This window comes from Dendrobates tinctorius, unplaced genomic scaffold (genome assembly GCF_039654945.1).
Source record: "Dendrobates tinctorius isolate UK_male_01 unplaced genomic scaffold, ASM3965494v1 ptg000183l, whole genome shotgun sequence".
Classification (NCBI taxonomy): Eukaryota; Metazoa; Chordata; class Amphibia; order Anura; family Dendrobatidae; genus Dendrobates; species Dendrobates tinctorius.
In genome coordinates, this window is record NW_027361850.1 from 9807865 (window position 1) to 9827652 (window position 19788).

General features: G+C 46.2%; 1 protein-coding gene across 9 annotated transcripts in view; it reads left to right on the forward strand.

The window, feature by feature from the left end:
• MACF1 (microtubule actin crosslinking factor 1) overlaps nucleotides 1-19788 on the forward strand; it is a 292674-nt gene that overhangs the window by 182506 nt on the left and 90380 nt on the right. The window lies entirely within an intron of this gene.

Below are 19788 nucleotides of genomic sequence, written 5' to 3' on the forward strand. Positions count from 1 at the left end.
AAGGGAATCTGATGATGCTTCCTAGTCTGAGTGCAGCAAAAATAGGGACTGAAATCCTTAATCCAGAGGTGGGTCATGTACTGGGCTCTCTGTTGTAGTTTTGATCTTTTTTTTTTTAATCTACGAGTTCTGTCAATGATGAGCCCGGTCTAACTCTACAACATTAACAGATTTCTGCCTACACGCTGCATAGGCAGAAAGCTGACAATCAATGGTGGAGGGCAGGGATGACCAGAACTTGTGTAAATATTGGACTAAATAGAGGAGCTCATCATTGAGAGGATTAGAAGAGCTGTATCATATAAAATAATGTTTTAATATCAAAACTACAGCAAGAAGCCCAGTAAGCAACACAGCACAGGAATCGGTGTCTCTGCCCTTACTTTACACTGTCCTGGTTGGACTGGGTGATCATCTGATATGTATTACAGCATCCCAGCTTTCCTTGATGGCAGATGTTAGGAGACGGTGGAGGGTCGGTTATGGTGGATTGTGACATGCCCGATTCTCTCTTTTTGACAGAAAAGACCGTCTGCCATTTAATAAATTTACACAGTATTTAAAATATATGCTCCAAAGTGTGAAAGCACCATAAATGTACAATCGCGAGAGAAAAAGGAAAGCCTGGGACTTGGGAAAAGTCTTTTAATAATCTGTTACTGGAAAATGTTATGGTCAGTGGAGCAAGTAATATTTCTAGTTTTAATCCCGGTTCATGTGCATTTATAAACTGGTCGGCTTGAATTACAATTGTGATTCAGGCCTACATGAAAGACTGGTGTATTTCCAGTAAAGTGTAATCCAATACTGCTTTACAGTTAACAGTTTGGTGCACGAGGTTGGACATTAGAAGGAAAATGTCTGAGCTCATGGGAAGTGGAGACAATAGCAGGAAGAAAATGTGACCAGGCCACAAGTCAAGTTGTGCCAGAGAGGAGGCCTGGAGACCAGTAGATGTTTAGCGGAATCTCCATGGATATACGTGTTTACATGGTGCCAGGAAACGGTGACCTCTCACTTGGAGGAAGTTATAGTGTCCTCTGACAGGCTCTTAAATATGTCATATATCTCACTTATGTTCCCAAACCTCTTTCTGGAAAGTAGCCGCGATCTTGTGGAGCGAAGGTCTGTAAAGTGAAGAGTGAGCCAGCTACTGAATGTATTGAAGGTTACCCTACAGTCTGTATCTGAAGGACATGTAATCTACTGGATGTTCATGGCATTGTACCCCTGTTATGTAAATCTAGAAGGGGCGCATCTAGGCGGACACACTTGGGTTGTAGCTAGAAAAGGTAAAAGAAATACACACCTGAACAGATGTAGTGTGCTAATCCTCTGTTATTGGAAATGTATGAATACTTTGACACCCAGGTTTTGCCAACTCATTTATCAATATGGTGTGCTGAGATCAGCTGGCCAAACGCACTGTGTTGCCTTTTTGTGCGCTCGGCGCAGCGTCAAAAGGGCGGATGCGCCGGAAAAAGTGTACCAGCGCACGACCAGCATACCCAAAGCTAAATATAGGGTACGCTGATCGCATGTAGCGTCATGCAATCATAGGAGGAGCTGACCGGAGGGGGCGCGGCCGAGTGCTGCGCCCGATAACACTAGTGTGAAACTAGCCTAACTGGGTCTCCTAGGTCCCAGCTCTTGCTCCCTTCATATACTCAATGATCACATAATCATTGAGCCCAGAGGAGGAAGCACTGTCAGTGCTTCCCATACTGTATACATGTTCAGTGGTGTGTATAGAGCCATGGGGAAGTAAGAGATGGTAATACACTCTCTATCTTCTCTATGGGGAATCCAGCTACACTATGTTTCACAGCTGGCTCCACGCTCCCGCAGCTGCTATTCTATTCAGTGGCGTTTTTTAACCTCAGTGTGGAGAGCCTGTTTATTTTTCTAACTAATTTTCTCCTACATATAAAGTTCTTAAACTTTGCAAACCACTTTATTATGGGATGTGTCTTTAGTTGGGTAAAAATTGCATCTTAAGTTGCTTCCTAACTTCTGCTTTTTCCCAGGTCTATTTGCCTTCAGAACGAACAAATTTGGAATACAGATGATAGTGAAAGGGTCAGCACCTGTCTTTGTCCTGAGTGTTGTGCTAATCAGAAAAGTCTTCTGCAGTGTTTGTTACCAGAGTTACTGTTCTCAGCCAGGGCTTCTGTCACATTGCTGTGCCCACAGCACTATCGCCTCACACTGCAGTAAGATAAGTAATGGCTATAATATGTGTCAATGACCAGACCCTCATTGCCCCCTGTATAGTGTACTGCAAGAGCAGCATTAGTTCCAGAAGCACCCTCTACTATACAGGGAGAGTATGTCCTGCCTGCTGCAGTAGATTGTTCTGATGAGCACAACACTCGAAGATAGATGCTGACCCTTTCACTGCCATCATCTGTACTCCAGTGAGTACTTTACTTTCTGATATCAGTGCAGCTGAAGGCAGGCAAATAGAATGGGGGAAAAAGGGAAGGTTTTGGATGGAGATATAATAAATATATATATATTACAGACCAAAAATTTGGACACACCTTCTCATTCAAAGAGTTTTCTTTATTTTCATGACTATGAAAATTGTAGATTCACTCTGAAGGCATCAAAACTATGAATCAACACATGTGGAATTATATAATTAGCAAAAAAGTGTGAAACAACTGAAAATATGTCTTATATTCTAGGTTCTTCAAAGTAGCCACCTTTTGCTTTGATTACTGCTTTGCACACTCTTGGCATTCTCTTGATGAGCTTCAAGAGGTAGTCACCGTAAATGGTCTTCCAACAGTCTTGAAGGAGTTCCCAGAGATGTTTAGCACTTGTTGGCCCTTTTGCCTTCACTCTGCGGTCCAGTTCACCCCAAACCATCTCGATTGGGTTCAGGTCTGTTGACTGTGGAGGCCAGGTCATCTGGCGTAGCACCCCTTCACTCTCCTTCTTGGTCAAATAGCCCTTACACAGCCTGGAGGTGTGTTTGGGGTCATTGTCCTGTTGAAAAATAAATGATGGTCCAACTAAACACAAACCGGATGGAATAGCATGCCGCTGCAAGATGCTGTGGTAGCCATGCTGTTCAGTATGCCTTCAATTTTGAATAAATCCCCAACAGTGTCACCAGCAAAGCACCCCCACACCATCACACCTCCTCCATGCTTCATGGTGGGAACCAGGCATGTAGAGTCCATCCATTCACCTTTTCTGCGTTGCACAAAGACACTGTGGTTGGAACCAAAGATCTCAAATTTGGACTCCTCAGACCAAAGCACAGATGTCCACTGGTATAATGTCCATTCCTTGTGTTCTTTAGTCCAAACAAGTCTCTTCTGCTTGTTGCCTGTCCTTAGCAGTGGTTTCCTAGCAGCTATTTTACCATGAAGGCCTGCTGCACAAAGTCTCCTCTTAACAGTTGTTGTAGAGATGTGTCTGCTGCTAGAACTCTGTGTGGCATTGACCTGGTCTCTAATCTGAGCTGCGATTAACCTGAGATTTCTGAGGCTGGTGACTCGGATGAACTTATCCTCCGCAGCAGATTTGACTCTTGGTCTTCCTTTCCTGGGGCGGTCCTCATGTGAGCCAGTTTCTTTGTAGTGCTTGATGGTTTTTGCCACTGCACTTGGGGACACTTTCAAAGTTTTCCCAATTTTTTGGACTGACTGACCTTCATTTCTTAAAGTAATGATGGCCACTCGTTTTTCTTAGCTGCTTTTTTCTTGCCATAATACAAATTCTAACAGTCTATTCAGTAGGACTATCAGCTGTGTATCCACCAGACTTCTGCACAGCACAGCTGTTGGTCCCAACCCCATTTGGAAGGTAAGAAATTCCACTTATTAAACCTGACAGGGCACACCTGTGAAGTGAAAACCATTTCCGGTGACTACCTCTTGAAGCTCATCAAGAGAATACCAAGAGTGTGCAAAGCAGAAATCAAAGCAAAAGGTGGCTACTTTGAATAACCTAGAATATAAGACATATTTTCAGTTGTTTCACACTTTTTTGTTAATTATATAATTCCACATGTGTTAATACATAGTTTTGATGCTTTCAGAGTGAATCTACAATATTCAGTCATGAAAATAAAGAAAACTCTTTGAATGAGAAGGTGTGTCCAAACTTTTGGTCTGTACTGTGTGTGTATATGTGTGTGTGTGTGTGTATATATATATATATATATATATATATATATATATATATATATATATAATAATCTCTGAAGATCCCGGCATTGCCTGGGCATAGTAACCAACTGTGGTTAGTTATAACAAACTATAATTGTTATATTGCACATAAAAACCGTGTATCTAATCCTATTGTGTGTGATACTGACTGCTGGGCTGTGTATCTAATCCTATCCTGTGTGATCCTGACTGCTGTGCCGTATATCTAATCCTATCCTGTGTGATACTGGGCTCCCCCTCCAGTCTGTGTCAGAGGGTGGTCTGTGTTGGCATGGTAATAAATTGTGTTATTTCCAGCTTTACAGAAGGACGATAACACCATAGAAATGATAAGAATAATAGGCCTCAGTTACCACAACCGTCTACAAAGAAAACTGTTGCTGATAGCAACCAATCACAGCTCATTTTTCATCTTTTAAACAGCTCTGGGACAGCGTGGCGAGTTTTGAGTGGCGACTTTTGTGTTTGGACTTTTATGTGGCGAGGTTGGTGTATGTGTGGTGAAATGTGTGCTGAGGGTGGTATATGTGTTGAAGCACGTGGTAGTATGTGGCGCATTTTGTGTGTGTGTTCATATCCCTGTGTGTGCTGAGTATCCCATGTCAGGGCCCTTCCTTAGCAACTGTATGGTATATTCTCTTTGGCGCCATTGCTCTCATTCTTTAAGTCCCTCTTGTTCACATCTGGCAGCTGTCAATTTGCCTCCAACACTTTTCCTTTCACTTTTTCCCCATTATGTACACTCACTGGCCACTTTATTAGGTACACCATGCTAGTAACGGGTTGGACCCCCTTTTGCCTTCAGAACTGCCTCAATTCTTCGTGGCAGAGATTCAACAAGGTGCTGGAAGCATTCCTCAGAGATTTTGGACCATATTGACATGATGGCATCACACAGTTGGCGCAGATTTGTCGGCTGCACATCCCTGATGCGAATCTCCCATTCCACCACATCCCAAAGATGCTCTATTGGATTGAGATCTGGTGACTGAGGAGGCCATTTGAGTACAGTGAACTCATTGTCATGTTCAAGAAACCAATCTGAGATGATTCGAGCTTTATGACATGGCGCATTATCCTGCTGAAAGTAGCCATCAGATGCCTGTTCTTAGCTGAGAGGAGTGGTACCCAGTGTGGTCTCCTGCTGCTGTAGCCCATCTGCCTCAAAGTTCGACGCACTGTGCGTTCAGAGATGCTCTTCTGCCTACCTTGGTTGTAACGGGTGGCAATTTGAGTCACTGTTGCCTTTCTATCAGCTCGAACCAGTATGCCCATTCTCCTCTGACCTCTGGCATCAACAAGGCATTTCCGGCCACAGAACTGCCGCTCACTGGATTTTTTTTCTTTTTCGGACCATTCTCTGTAAACCCTAGAGATGGTTGTGCGTGAAAATCCCAGTAGATCAGCAGTTTCTGAAATACTCAGACCAGCCCTTCTGGCACCAACAATCATGCCACGTTCAAAGGCACTCAAATCACCTTTCTTCCCCATACTGATGCTCGGTTTGAACTGCAGGAGATTGTCTTGACCATGTCTACATGCCTAAATGCACTGAGTTGCCGCCATGTGATTGGCTGATTAGAAATTAAGTCTTAACACACAGTTGGACAGGTGTACCTAATAAAGTGGCCAGTGAGTGTAGATAGGGGCAAAATTGTTTGGTGAATTGGAACGCGCGGGGTTAAAATTTCGCCTCACAACATAGCCTATGACGCTCTCGGGGTCCAGACGTGTGACTGTGCCAAATTTTGTGGCTGTGGCTGGGACGGTGTGGATGCCAATCCCGGACATACACACATTGAGCTTTATATATTATATATATATTATAAAAATGGAACAGCACAATACCATATGGCGTTTCTTCTGTGCATGTTATCAGGCCAAAATCACCAGGGGATGTAAACTTTTGATCAGGGTCATTTGAATGTTTTGGGTTGTCATTATGATTTAAAAAGAGAGAAAACAGTAGTTTGATATTAAATGGCTTCACCCAACCACTAACCATGAGTGGAGAAAAAGTTTTGGTGTTATCATTCAATATTCTCTGAAGAAAGGCCGAGAAAGCAAAAATTCTGTCAGGGTATTATTATGTAAACTTTTGAGCACAACTGTATAATGTATGTGTGTAGATAGATAGCTATATATATATATATATATATATCTATATATATATCTATATATATATCTATATATATATCAATGAGAGTGTGAAAAATGCAGCAAACAGGCTTTGCAACATTGTAGCTATTTTTGGAGAAAACTAATTTTATGAAACGAGAAGCACTGTGGACACATAACATGTAAAATGCATCAAAAAATGAAGCAAAAACATGCCCTTTAAAGCAGCAAAATGTGCTAAGAGTGCAAATTTAGGCTGCAAAAACGCTGTGTGTGAACATAGCCTATGTGTGCATAGTAGTAACCCTCAACATCCTGTTCTTATTAATAACACCTGTGGCTAGACAGAAGCGGCATTGGGCCACAATTAATACCGCCACCTCCTCCAGAGCGCAGTAAGAACAGGGCTGTGGAGTCGGTAAGCCAAACCTGCGACTCCGACTCCTCAATTTCCCTTACACCGACTCCAACTCCGACTCCACGACTCCGACTCCCACACATATTGCTTATATTTAAGTGAAAAATTTATTGTAGTACAATGTGAACCTCAGACATTTAATCATTTTTATGATCCAATAATCAAGATATTTAGATAGAACAGAATATATATTGGTGTACTACCCGGTTTTCATTCTTTTTGGTACAGATACGATATGGATAGACAGATATGGATAAATGGATAGATAGACCAGATTTCTAATCTGCTTTTGCTATTGAAAACATTATCTATGAGCTCAAAAACCTTTCAGGTGATGCAGTTTTTTAAAAAGATGATCAGCTTTTGCAGCTGAAAAACGTATCCTCAAAAAATACAGGAAAAACGCTGTGTGTGAATGTAGCCTTAGATCAGGAATATAACAGCCATTTATAGGACATTTCATAACTTTCCCAAACTCCTATGAAAAAATATTCAGCACATCCTGCATTGAATTACTGTACCCAATTTATTATATATTTTAGGAGTCGGAATCGGTCCATTTTATACCAACTCCAACTCCGACTCCGACTCCACCAAAATGAGCACCGACTCCGACTCCACGACTCCGACTCCACAGCCCTGGTCAGAACAATAAGGCTCTTTGTTGAAAGACATATTGAGAAATCTAGCATACACAACCCCCTCTTTCAGAGTATATTTTCCTTTTAAAGATGATGTTTTCAACCCTGGCCTAGACAGATCCCAGAAAGCTGCTTTTGGGAAAGAAGGACATTCTTTCTGCTGCCTTCTGGAGGTTGTCCATGTCATGCATGGCTGGCAGCTTGGCAGCAGGCATACCTGTGTGAGGAGGGAGTTGAGGCAGTGGTGTGACCTGCATCCACATGCACTAGTGTTAGCCATTGTGTTACATAGAAATAGTTTGATCCATAATTTCCTTTTTTGAAATCTTTTGTACAGACCCAACCTCAGTGTATATTTCTCACCGTACAACTGGCTCTTCCCTCAAGGTCATAAGTGGACATTTTCTGGCTGTGTGGGTGGACTCCAGGCTCTTTATTTAGGGCAAACACTGCCTGCTGATTCATCCCATGCCAATGGGTCTCCTAGATACACTGGCTGCTTCGCTGATGGCCGGGTCTTGCTGCGGCTTCAGTTTCTCAGAGACACAGAGGAAGTTGTTCACGTAGTGAATGGGATTGAATTATACCCAAGCTCTCTGTGGCTGCACGTGGTCATTAAATCTAGGTTGGATGATCTAACGCAATTGTGTGTTTCCCTCAGGATTCCTATAATGAGATGCTTTTAAAACATGGCGGCAGTTTTTCTTTTGCAGTCAGTCCAGGACTTGTAATCACAAGCTTCACAGGTTGTGTTCAGCGTCTCATCTGTTATTACAATCTAAAATTTGCAAATGTTACTTTACTAAATACTTTCAGTAGATTAGTGATGGATACAGTGAGCAGAATTTTCCCATAATGTCCTCTACGGCAGCTGTCGTTTAGTTGAGATGTATTGGAAGCAGCCTGTTTCAGTGATTGCCAAATATTTTACCAAATCTCCCCTTTATCCCACCGCAAAATGAGCATCTTTGAGGAAGTAGTAAGGAAAGAATTCAGTATTACATTCCATCTGACGTTTGTTTCCTGCTTGTCCTGACCCCCCCCAACCATGTCTCAGTAGGCATAAGCCAGGGGCTTCACAGTTACTGTACTTTGGCCAAAGTTCAGGCTACGCAAAGACTTAGGCCAACCAAAGATCTCCAAGTGTCGATACTACATCGCAGCCCAATACAAGTGAATGGGGTGGCATTGCGACCGAGGGACCTGGGACAGGCAAGTTGGTTGTTACACGATTGGACTTCTTGTGTTTTGCCTGTCAGTCTCAGTACCCTCAGTCACAATGTGACCCACTTAACCTATATTGTGCTGGGATGTAGCAGCGACACCTAGAGAACTTTGGTCACATCCGTGTAGTCCCATCCTAGGTCAGTATGCTAAATATCAGGAAAACCCCTGTTCATTTTGGGTTTTGAAGGGCTGTATTCACCTCCACTTTAAAGGTTTCATTCCGAGCCTCTGTTCCTTTTGACTTCCCCAAAAAAAAACATTGGCGTGCACGCAGCAATATTTTTTTCTGGAGGGGCCAAGGAAACCTTGACAGAAGCCAGTAAACCCCATTGCAAGTCTGTGGCAAAAGGAAAAAAAAATTCTCCATTCAGATGGAAACTTGGGATTTCGGCAGTTTTTGAGGCCAGTGTTTCACAAGCTCATTAGCGCTCCTCTACTGTGGATGTAACTTCCGGTCCAAACTTGTGTCTAATGATGTGAACGGGCACCGTCGGACCGCTATGATGCTGTTGGCTCGGGTCAGTGGACTTCGGTGTATTGCCCTCCATTAAATGTTTGTCTGAAACTGGCCATGGATATTACTATAAACTTGAAAATAATGTAGAATGAAAAATAAGACTGAGGTGTCAATAAAGGTTAGAGCAGCCACCATGCACTTGTGTAGAGAAGTCCCTTCTGCATGTACTGTATGGTGCCGGGGTATATATAGAGCTGGTTGTGGCAGTGTGTGCATGAAGCTGTGTGGGTTGTGCGTTCATGCTTCTGTATCCTTGTGGGATTCCTGACACACCCTGCTCCTCACAGCTGTCAGTCTGGGGGTCCGGCTGTGGAGTTAGGCAGCTGAAGGAAGCTGTTTATAACCTGCCATGTGCTGCACTGGTATGGATGGCGCTGGAGGAGTCTCAGGACGGTTGATTTCTGTTATCCAAGGAATGCCATGAGAGGGAAAGCATGCATTGACACCGCATGAATCAATGGGCCGTTCATGGCGCTAGAGAATCCCTCCCGTGTGCACAGTGTTGAGGCTGCTGCACCACCTTCATATCTGCCTAAAATAGTGTATTTCTTATATGGCTGTCGGCTAGAGCCACAATCACTGAGCGGCCCCAGAGGGTATCCACAATAGATTGCTGCGTTACTGGCAGGACACGGGAATGGGGATTTCTATACAGGTCTAACATTTGCCTTTCATTCAGATCAGAAGATTATGGTTCTCTGTGCTCTGTAGAGATTCTGGCCTTCGTTATTGCATTGTGCCAGCAGTTTTACAAAAGTGATATTATCCTCAGGCATATTGGTTGTCGGCTGTGGATTATCCAGACATATGTTTCTGGTGATTGGGACCTTCACAAGCCCTAAAGAGGTTGTGTCCACCTTATAAAGTAGTACAAGCAGGTGCAAATGGGGTAAATTCAAAACTAGACTGCACTCACCTCCTCTTTCCCTTCACCGACGATCAGTTGCTGACACTCTGCTGGTAATTCTATTTGCCAGTGGGCCAGGAAGTGACCGCTGCGGCACGTTATGAAACTGGCAGTGTGGCACAGTGCACCGCACACACCACAAGGATTCTGCATAACACAAGCAACATCACTTTTTTGGGTTTTATGTGTCAGTTTGTAGACCAGACCAAAAAGTTCTGTATGCTGCGTTTTTTTTTTTCTCAAGCTAAAACCTGACACACCCAAGAATCAAGACAGACCCCATAAATAATAATGAGGTCCCTCAGCTTCTGTGTACACCAGATATGCAGATGATCCATTTTGTGTTTGTCTTTTATTTTGCTTCTCCTTTGCAGAGATATTAGATATCACAGTATATGGCACATAATGAGTTAACTTTATCTGATAACATCCACCTGGACTTAACTAATGTTTACTCATTAGGTGCCAAATAACTCTGCAACAGAACAGAGAAATTAAAAAAAAAAAAAAAGTTTTATTCCTCTCTGCCACTACTATCACATTGTGTGTCCAGTTCAACATGAAAAATTTGGTGAAATGCCTCTTTAAGTCCGTTAGCTAGTTTGAGCATATTAAACTGACCACATGGTGGAATAAGTGGCTGCAGAGCTGAATAAAACAGTTTTTTTATTTTTTAATTTCTCATTCCCATTGCAAAAATATTAGCTTGTAAAGTTCTGGTTATAAATGTATATTAAGCTCAAGGGAGTGTTAGAGACTTGTCTCTGGGGGCGTGTACTTCTTCCCCTGTAAGACATTGAGTAATCATAAGCAGGCAGCAAAATACACAGGGTAAAAAAAGAACATGCCTCACAATAGCAAACAGCTAGTTTTCTCTGAGACATGTAATCGCTCTCTGTGAGAGCAAACTGTCTCTCAATACAGGTGCAGGGAGTAGAGCAGAGATTACTAACCTCTTTTATCTCAGAGTAGTCAGTGTGGGGGGAGGGTCAGAGCTGACAACACTGTGAGAGGAAAGCTGCAAGGTGTTTGTAATGAGACAAAACTCAGCTCTGCTGAGTGCCCCACCCCTCACTGACAGCCTTGAGAAAAAGTGTGAAAGGGAACCTGTCATGTCCCTAACACTGTTAATGTTCACGTTACCAACATTTCAAAGCTGCCTGGACCCTTACTGAAAGAATGACTACTGGAAGGAAATTAACTATTCCTCCCTGTAGCTGAAAGTACAAAGGTGTGGCCAGTATGACTACAGTCAACACTCAGTACACACTTAGCTGCTGCTGTGTAATCATGTCCCAACACTTTGACTGCTCAGGCATGAGCATCTGCACACAGCAAGCTGTCAGTCAAAGTGCCGGGGCATGCTTATAGCTGCTGTTCACATTATAGTGAGTGGTGACTGAAGACGCTTCGAACACACCTCTATGACTGAAAGCCAGTGGCTCCCTGGAGGAATAAAGTTAATTTTCTTCTTGAGGCTGTGGTGGCGGCTGGATAACATAATACACTGATGAGCCATATATCTGAAGGTTAATAGCCTGTGGGGCCATGAAAATTTCCCTTTAATATTCTCGGCTGTATGCCCGACACTTGTATTTACTCTGCCATGTGAGAATATCAGACAGTCTGTCATATGTCCCACAGAAAAGTGTGTTCTAAGCTATTGTGGGGGGGTGTCCTTTTTTTTTCTCCTACGCCTCATTGGGGGACACAGTGGGTGTTATGCTGCTTGCCACTAGGAGGACACTAAGTAAACACAGAAAAAAGTTAACTCCTCCCCTGCAGTATACACCCTCTTGCTGGCTGGGAATTCCCCAGTTCTTGCTTAGTCTCTGTAGGAGGCACTTGGGTCTGGCTTCAGAGTCCCCAAAATTTTTATTTTATTTTTGAATTTTCTGTACATTTTTATTTTTTAATTAACGGAGTGAAGGGGGTGACGGTTCCTTTCTACGGCCTGCTCTCCCCCGAATCAACAACAGGCAAGCACGCGGAGTATACCTCCCCGTACACTTTCCTGCGACGACTGGGGCTGATTCTTCTGGCGATTTGTTCCTTTACGGTCCCGGTACCCCTCACGGATACGAGGGCGAGCGCACAGAGAAGATATGACCAGCGCTTGCTCCGTACCCCTGCCCCATAGGGTGGATCGATTGAGCAATACCCCTGAAACAACCTCTCCGGCTCTGCTACATCGCCCGGGAGCTTTTTTACCTCAGGATCTGTGATAGGATGAAATCTACAGGGTCCTAGACAGTGCAGACGGCGCGAGCACCGGATTGGAGGTATGAGGCTTGGTCCTGGTCCCTGGGAGAAGCGCTGACCGAGTCTCAGCGGCTGCATGCCGGCGCCCCGTTGCGGCACACCGCTCCCCCCTTTCACCCGGCGCTCACCGCAGGTAGGCCCAAAAATTTAGTCCCCGGCTTTTCGTCCTACTAGGACGCAATTTACATAGCGCCGCTCACTGTTAGCGCCGCCGCCCACATCTTTGGCGCCTCTCGCTCTGTATGAGAGGCGCCATGCTAGTCTCGGGGGGCCATGTCCTTAACCCCTTCTCTGCTCCTCGGGCTCTGTGATGGCTGCGGGGGTGCACGCACGGATGAACAACACCTGGTGACGCTACACGGCCACCGATATTCCTCCCAGGGACACAGCGTCAGGACCACGAGTAAGCTGCATCTGCTATCAGAGAAAAGCTTAACCCCTTCGCTGCACATTCCCTGCAGCTGTAGCCCAGGCTCTGCTTGTAACCCTTTCACGGCTACTATGTCTCAGTCTAAGGAAGCAAAAAAGGGGGCTAATAAGAAGCGCACTGCGTTCTTTACCGCTGGTACCTATTGCAAGACTGCCTTGCCCAGTACCTAGACTAATCCGCTGTAACCCAGCTTGTGCTAAAACGCCATCCACCGCCGCTGCAAGGTGCTCCCTGCGTTTAGTCCCCCTGTGTGGGCCGCGTCTTTGTCACGGTCTGTGGAGTCACTGACCAAGGCTATAGACTCCTCCAGGAATCCTCTTTAAGTAAGAACGCGTCTTTACCGCCCGAGGCGGGCTTGTTGACGGCCGGGAACCGTCCACCAGCAGGGGCCGCCGTGCTTGTTCAAGGGATCCTCAGGTCTCTAGAAAGCGGACCTATGACGTTTCCCCAGTCATGCTCGCAATTCAGCATCGGCGAGTTCTGTCTCTCGCTCTCCCTCTCCTAATGTTCGCAGAGAACATGTCTCTAAATTCGAGTCTGACATGTCAGTCCCTCAGAATTCCCCAGATGTCCATGAATCTCTTGATTCTCTGACAGTCAGTCAACAAGTTTCTGACGTTGGACGGGGAGAATATTCCCGCTCCGGAACACATTATCTCCTTTAAGAAGGCTAAAAACTTGTACGCAGGGTATTTGCCAGCCATCCGGAGTTGAAGGACATTGTCTAGAAACGTAGGAACCGACCACATAAGCGGTTCACAGGGCAAAAGCCTATCGAGGCTAAATACCACTTTACTCCAGATGAAGGATTGGTTACAGTCCCCTTCGGTGGAACCTCCTGTATTGTGCCTTGCTCCTTAAACACTTCGATCCGTTTCTGAGGGCTCTTCAGTCAAAAACCCCTCCGATTGTCAAATTGGCTACCTCGCCAGTTCAGTTTTTGGAGCTTCAGGAGCAGCTTTTTTCCCATCTTTCGTGGCGACTTGAGCGGCTAAGGCAATGGCCACTTGGGCAGAAGTCTTAATTACTGCCTTCCAACGTAGCAATCCTCCTCCGGAGACAACCAGTGTCACCAAGCAGATAATTCACGCAGGTTTTTGTTGCAGTAGACGCCTCTTTAGGTGCCGCTAATTGCGCTGCTACGGCAACCGCTAATGCAGTCTTCATCAAAAGAGCCCTATGGCTATACGACTGGCGGGCAGATTCTACCTCCAGAGACTTCTCTGCCTCAAATAAACTGGTCGCCTGTTTGGACAAAAAACTAGACCAGCTCATTTCTGACACTTCGGGGGGGAAGAGTAGGTTTCTTCCTCAACAAGGGGCTGCCCAGCCGCTTTTCGGAATCAACAGCCGACTCATTTTTCGACCTTTTTCGCAACCGCTCCAGCTGGTCATCCACAACCTTCTCTTCCGGATCAGGTCGGTCCCCGCGTGGTGACAGAGGTTCCCAGGTCTCTCACAGACCTAACCGCTCTTGGAAACCCAGACCGACAGCATCTGGATCTAAGGAAGCAGTTCCCATAGATCCTCTACTCAATGAGTTGTTGTGGTATCCGGCAGACACCGACAAAGTAGGCGGCCGTCTGCTGTCATTCAGTCACAGCCTTCCTTCAGGCCGTTCATGCGCAGCAAAGGGACGGAGTCATCCTTCCGGTCCATCAAGACGAATGGTTCAGCGGTTTTTTTTATTCAAACCTTTCTTTGTGGTTCCAAAGAAGGAAGGAACGATGCGGTCCATACTGGACCTCAAGCTGTTAAATCAGTTTGTCAAAGTAAGGCAATTCCGAATGGAATTCCTCCGATCGGTGTCGCCTCCATGCAAAAGAGAGTCCCTATCATCCAGCAGTTGCTGCGTTTTGCAATTCGAGATGAACTCTTCTAGATCGTTTCCTTACCCTTTGGTCTCGCCACCGCCCCCAGGGTCTATACCAAGTCCATGGCGGCTGTCATGGCCATTCTCCACGCTAGGGGAGTGGTGGTACTGCCGTATCTGGACGACCTGCTGCTCAAGGGTCCATTCTTTCCAGCCTGCGAGAAATCCGTGGATATCACAGTAAATACACTTTCTCGCCTGGGTCGGAAGATAAACTTCGAAAAGTCTTCCCCAACACAGGTCCAGCAGAACTCTTTTTTGGAATTGATCTTGGACTCTTCCCGCAGGTTGGTCATTCTCACTCCAGAAAAAGGCCCGAGCCTTACAACAGGCAGCGCGGACTCTTTTCCCGACTGGTTTCTCACTCCATACGTTTTCAGCATGATAGTTCTCAAAAACACGGTGGCAGCGATGGGACCGATCGCATTCGCACCACCGCTCCATTTCCGCCCTTTACAACACGCGTTGCTGTTAGCTTGGGACAAGAACCCGTTCTCCCTGGACTGCTGGTTCCTTCTATTCCCTGCCCGTCAGACGAGCCCCCAAGTGGGGGACACTGAAATCCTCCCTGAATTAAGGGAAGTTCTTTCTCCCAGTACGATGGTCGGTGGTGACCATCGACGCCAGTCTCCCAGGCTGGTGTGCGTTTTTTTTCTTCGTCACCACACGGCAGAGGGTCGTTGGATAATTCAAGAGTCACATCTCCCCATCATCATCTTGGACATTCGAGCGATCAAATTAGCTGTACTGAGTTTCCACCATCTCCTCGCAGGTCACCTCATCAAGATCCAATCCGACAACGCCACGGCTGTGGCGTATATCTATCGTCAGGGGGGTACTCGGAGCAGGATGGACATGCACGAAGTGAGTCACATCCTCCATTGGGCCGAGACGGACCACTCGCCCATTTCAGCAATCCACACCCTGGGTGTGGAAAATTGGGCGGTGGTTTTTCTCTGTCGCCAAGGCCTTGCCTCAGGAGAGTGGTCTCTTCATCCGGAAGTGTTTTTTTTTTCAGCAGATCTGCCATCGCTGAGGGACTCCGGATGTAGATCATATGGCCTAAAGACTAAACAACAGGGTTTTTCGATTCATTACCCGATCACGCAATCCATGCGCTATCCGAGTGGGCACCCTAGTTCTGCCGTGGCACCGCTTCCGACTCCCGTGCATTCTTCCCTTTCTCCCGAGGGTCATCAAGAAAATTGGAGCAGAGGGAATACCAGTGATCCTAATCGCGCCAGATTGGTCGCGCCGGCCATGGTAGTTAGAAAAAACTTTTTGACAGTTAGAGTGATCAATGAGTGGAACAAGCTGCCACGAGAAGTGGTGAGTTCTCCTTCAATGGAAGTCTTCAAACAGAGGCTGGACAGACATCTGACTGGGATGATTTAGCGAATCCTGCTTTGAGCAGGGGGTTGGACATGATGGCCCAGGAGGTCCTTTCCAACTCTACGATTCTATGCAGAACTAGTACAACTAGTCGCCGGCGTTCCCTGGCGACTTCCAGATCGCATGGATCTACTCTCACAGGGCCCCATTTACCACCAGAACTCCTGTGCCCAGTCTTTGATGGGGTGGCCGTTGAATCATGGTTTTTAGCACAGGCTGTTTTTTTTTTTCTTCTCCCGATGGGATCTCCACCATGATTGTTAGGAAGCCCGTGTCCATGCGCACTTATCACCGGACCTGGAGAACCTTCTTCTCGTGGTGCTAGGATCATGGTCGATCCCCACTGGTGTTTTCTATTCTTTCCATATTGGAATTCCTACAATCCGGATTAACGTCAGGTCTCGCGCTTAGCTCGCTCAAGGGCCAGATTTCAGCCTTGTCAGTTCTATTCCAATGTAAAATTGCCACCGGACTTCAGATGAAGACATTCATTCAGAGAGTCTCCCAGGTGGCGCCTCTATATTTTAAGGGCCATTGGAATCATGAGACTTTAACTTAGTTCTCGAAGCCTTACAGAGGAGGCTCTTTTCAAACCACTGCAGGACATACCACTAGCTATTCTCTCTTGGAAGGTGGTCTTTCTAGCGGCAATTATGTCAATTACACAAGATTCTGAATTGGTAGCCTTGTCCTGCCGTCCTCCGTTCCTGAATTTTCATCAGGACGAGGCATCTCTCAAGACGTCCCTGTCTTTCCTGCCCAAAGTCAGGTCTTCTTTTCATCTCAATGAAGAAATTGTTTGGCCTTCCTTCTGTCCGGCTCCAGTCCATTGCATTGAGAGGGCCTTCCACACCCTCCATGTGGTCAGGGCTCTGAGACGTTACATCTCGCGGACGGCTCCCTTCCCTTCAAGTCAGTTGCCCTGTTCGTACTTCCACAGGGGCATAGGAAGGGTCTAGCTGCTTCAAAACCACGCTAGCCAGGTGAATTTGCTTGGCTATTCAGGAATCCTACCGTGTCCAGGACACACCTGTCCCAGCAAGGATTCAGGCACATTCTATCCACTCAGTGGGTGCCTCTTGGGCCATTCGGCAACAGGCGTCGGCAGAACAGGTCTTCAATGCTGCGACTTAGTCCAGCCTGCATACCTTTACAAAACATTACTAAAATCATTCTCAGGCCTGTCTGCAAGGCTGCGACTTGGTTCAGCCTGCATACCTTTACAAAACATTGCCAAATTCATGCTCAGGCCTTGGCAGATGCATCCTGCAATCGGCAGTACCACAGTGTTGAGCCAGTGGTACATGGGGTATTAGCAGTTCTATGCTCCCCACCCAGAGACTGCTTTAGGACGTCCCACTGTCTGTGTCCCCCAATGAGGCGTAGGAGAAATAGGGATTTTGGTGTACTCACTGTAAAATCCTTTTCTCTGAGCCAATCATTGGGTGACACAGCACCCACCCTGTTTGGCCTATTGGCTCACTGTGTAGCATTTTTAGGTTGGGACAGAGTCCTGATTATTGACATTTGTTTAATGCTCCTGCTTTTTTCACCTAACTGGGGAATTCCCAGCCAGCGAGAGGGTGTATATTGCAGAGGAAGAGTTAACTTTTTTCTGTTTACTTAGTGTCCTCCTAGTGGCAAGTAGCATAACACCTACTGTCTGTCCCCCCCCCCAATGATTGGCTCGGAGAAAAGGATTTTACGGTGAGTAGACAAAAATCCCTATGTTTCACTCCAGTTTATTGATACTTGCTTATAATTGGTTAATATCATGCAGGGGCTGAAGTACACGCCCCCTGATACAAATCTCTGATAACACCCGCCTGGACATAACATGCATTATAACCTAAACTCCGCAAGCTAATATCTCCACAACAGAGAGGGCAAATGAAAAAAAATGTGAGTTTTATACCACACTGTAGCCACTATTCCATGATGTGGGCTGTTTACCATGCTCAGACTGGTGAAAAGTGCTCTTAAACGAGCACATGATAAACTGTCTAATTTTCTTACAAAAAAAGAGCGACTTTCATCTGTGTCATCTGTACGTCTGCTTTTTACATACATATGGCGTTTTTTTTATTGCATCAACATTTAACATATGGTAGAAATCAGATGCAATATGGATGATCCGTGTGGGATCCAATTTTTTTTTGCACACACACAGACTTGATTGGGTGAGCCTCCTCTGAAATGCAGAAGACAATAATAAATTTTATTTCTATAGCGCCGACATATTCTGCAGCACTTTACATTTCAGAGGGGATTTGTACAGACAATAGACATTACAGCATAACAATCATCACATAGATTATAACAAATACCAAGAGGAATGAGGGCTCTGCTCGCAAAATTACAGTTTATGAGGAAAGAGGTAGACACGAAAGGTGGGTGGTAACAATTGCCCTGATTGTTTGGACCAGCCATAATGTTAAGTGTGTAACAGTACAGACACAGAGGGCTAATGGATGCAGAAAGCATGTGGGAACATGATGCGGGGAACCTGGTTATGGTAAAACTTTTGACTGTGCCACCCAGGGATAGATTAGGTTAATGTGTTGAGGCGGTAGGCCAGTCTGAATAAATGCGTTTTCAGGGAAAGCTTAAAATTGTGGGGATTGGGGACTAATCGTATTAACCTGGGAAGTGCATTCCAAAGAATTGGCGCAGCACGTGTAAAGTCTTGGAGACGGGAGTGGGAGGTTCTGATTATTGAGGATGCTAACCTTAGGTCATCAGCAGAACTGAGGGCACGGGTAGGGTAGTATACTTAAACGAGGGAGATGTAGGGTGGTGCTGAGCCGTGGAGAGCTTTGTGGGTGAGGGTAATAAGTTTGTACTGGATTCTGGAGTGGATGGGTAGCCAGTGTAATGACTGGCACAAGGTAGAGGCATCGGTGTAACGATTGGTTAGGAATATGATCCTGGCTGCAGCATTCAAGACAAATTGGAGAGGGGAGAGTTTGGTAAGAGGGAGACCACTAGTGCATGCTGCGTTTTTGTCCACACGGACACTTAGGTCATGTGAATAAACGGTTATCTGAACAGCCCCATTCATTATATTGGACCTTGTGCTGTCCTATTTTCAGGGCACCACCCGGTCTGTGCTGGCATGGATGGCACTGCTGTGGGCAGTCTGTGCTGGGGACCTCCAGCAGTGCCATGTGTTGGGGTTGCCCGGCATGGATGGCACTTCTGTGGGCATCTCGTGCTGTGGACCTTCAGCAGTGCCATGTGTTGGTGCTGCCTGGCATGGATGACACTTCTGTGGATGGTCTGTGCTGGGGACCTCCAGCAGTGCAATGATTTGGGCCCGGCATGGATGGCACTTCTGTGGGCAGTCTGTGCTGGGGACCTCCAGCAGTGCCATGTGTTGGGGTTGCCCAGCATGGATGGCACTTCTGTGGGCAGTCTGTGCTGGAAACCTCCAGCAGTGCCATGTGTTGGTGCTGCGCTGCATGGATGGCACTTCTGTGGGCAGACTGTGCTGGGGACCTCCAGCAGTGCCATGTGTTGGTGCTGCCTGGCATGGATGGCACTTATGTGGGCGGTCTGTGCTGGGGACCTCCAGCAGTGGCATGAGTTGGGGTTGCCCGGCATGGATGGCACTTCTGTGGGCACTCTGTGCTGGGGACCTCCAGCAGTGCCATGTGTTGGGGTTTCCCGGCATGGATGGCACTTTTGTGGGCAGTCTGTGCTGGGGACATCCAGCAGTGCCATGTCAGTGCTGTCTGTCATGGATGGCACTTCTGTGGGCACCCTGTGCTGGGGACATCCAGCAGTGCCATGTCGGTGCTGCCTGGCATGGTTGGCACT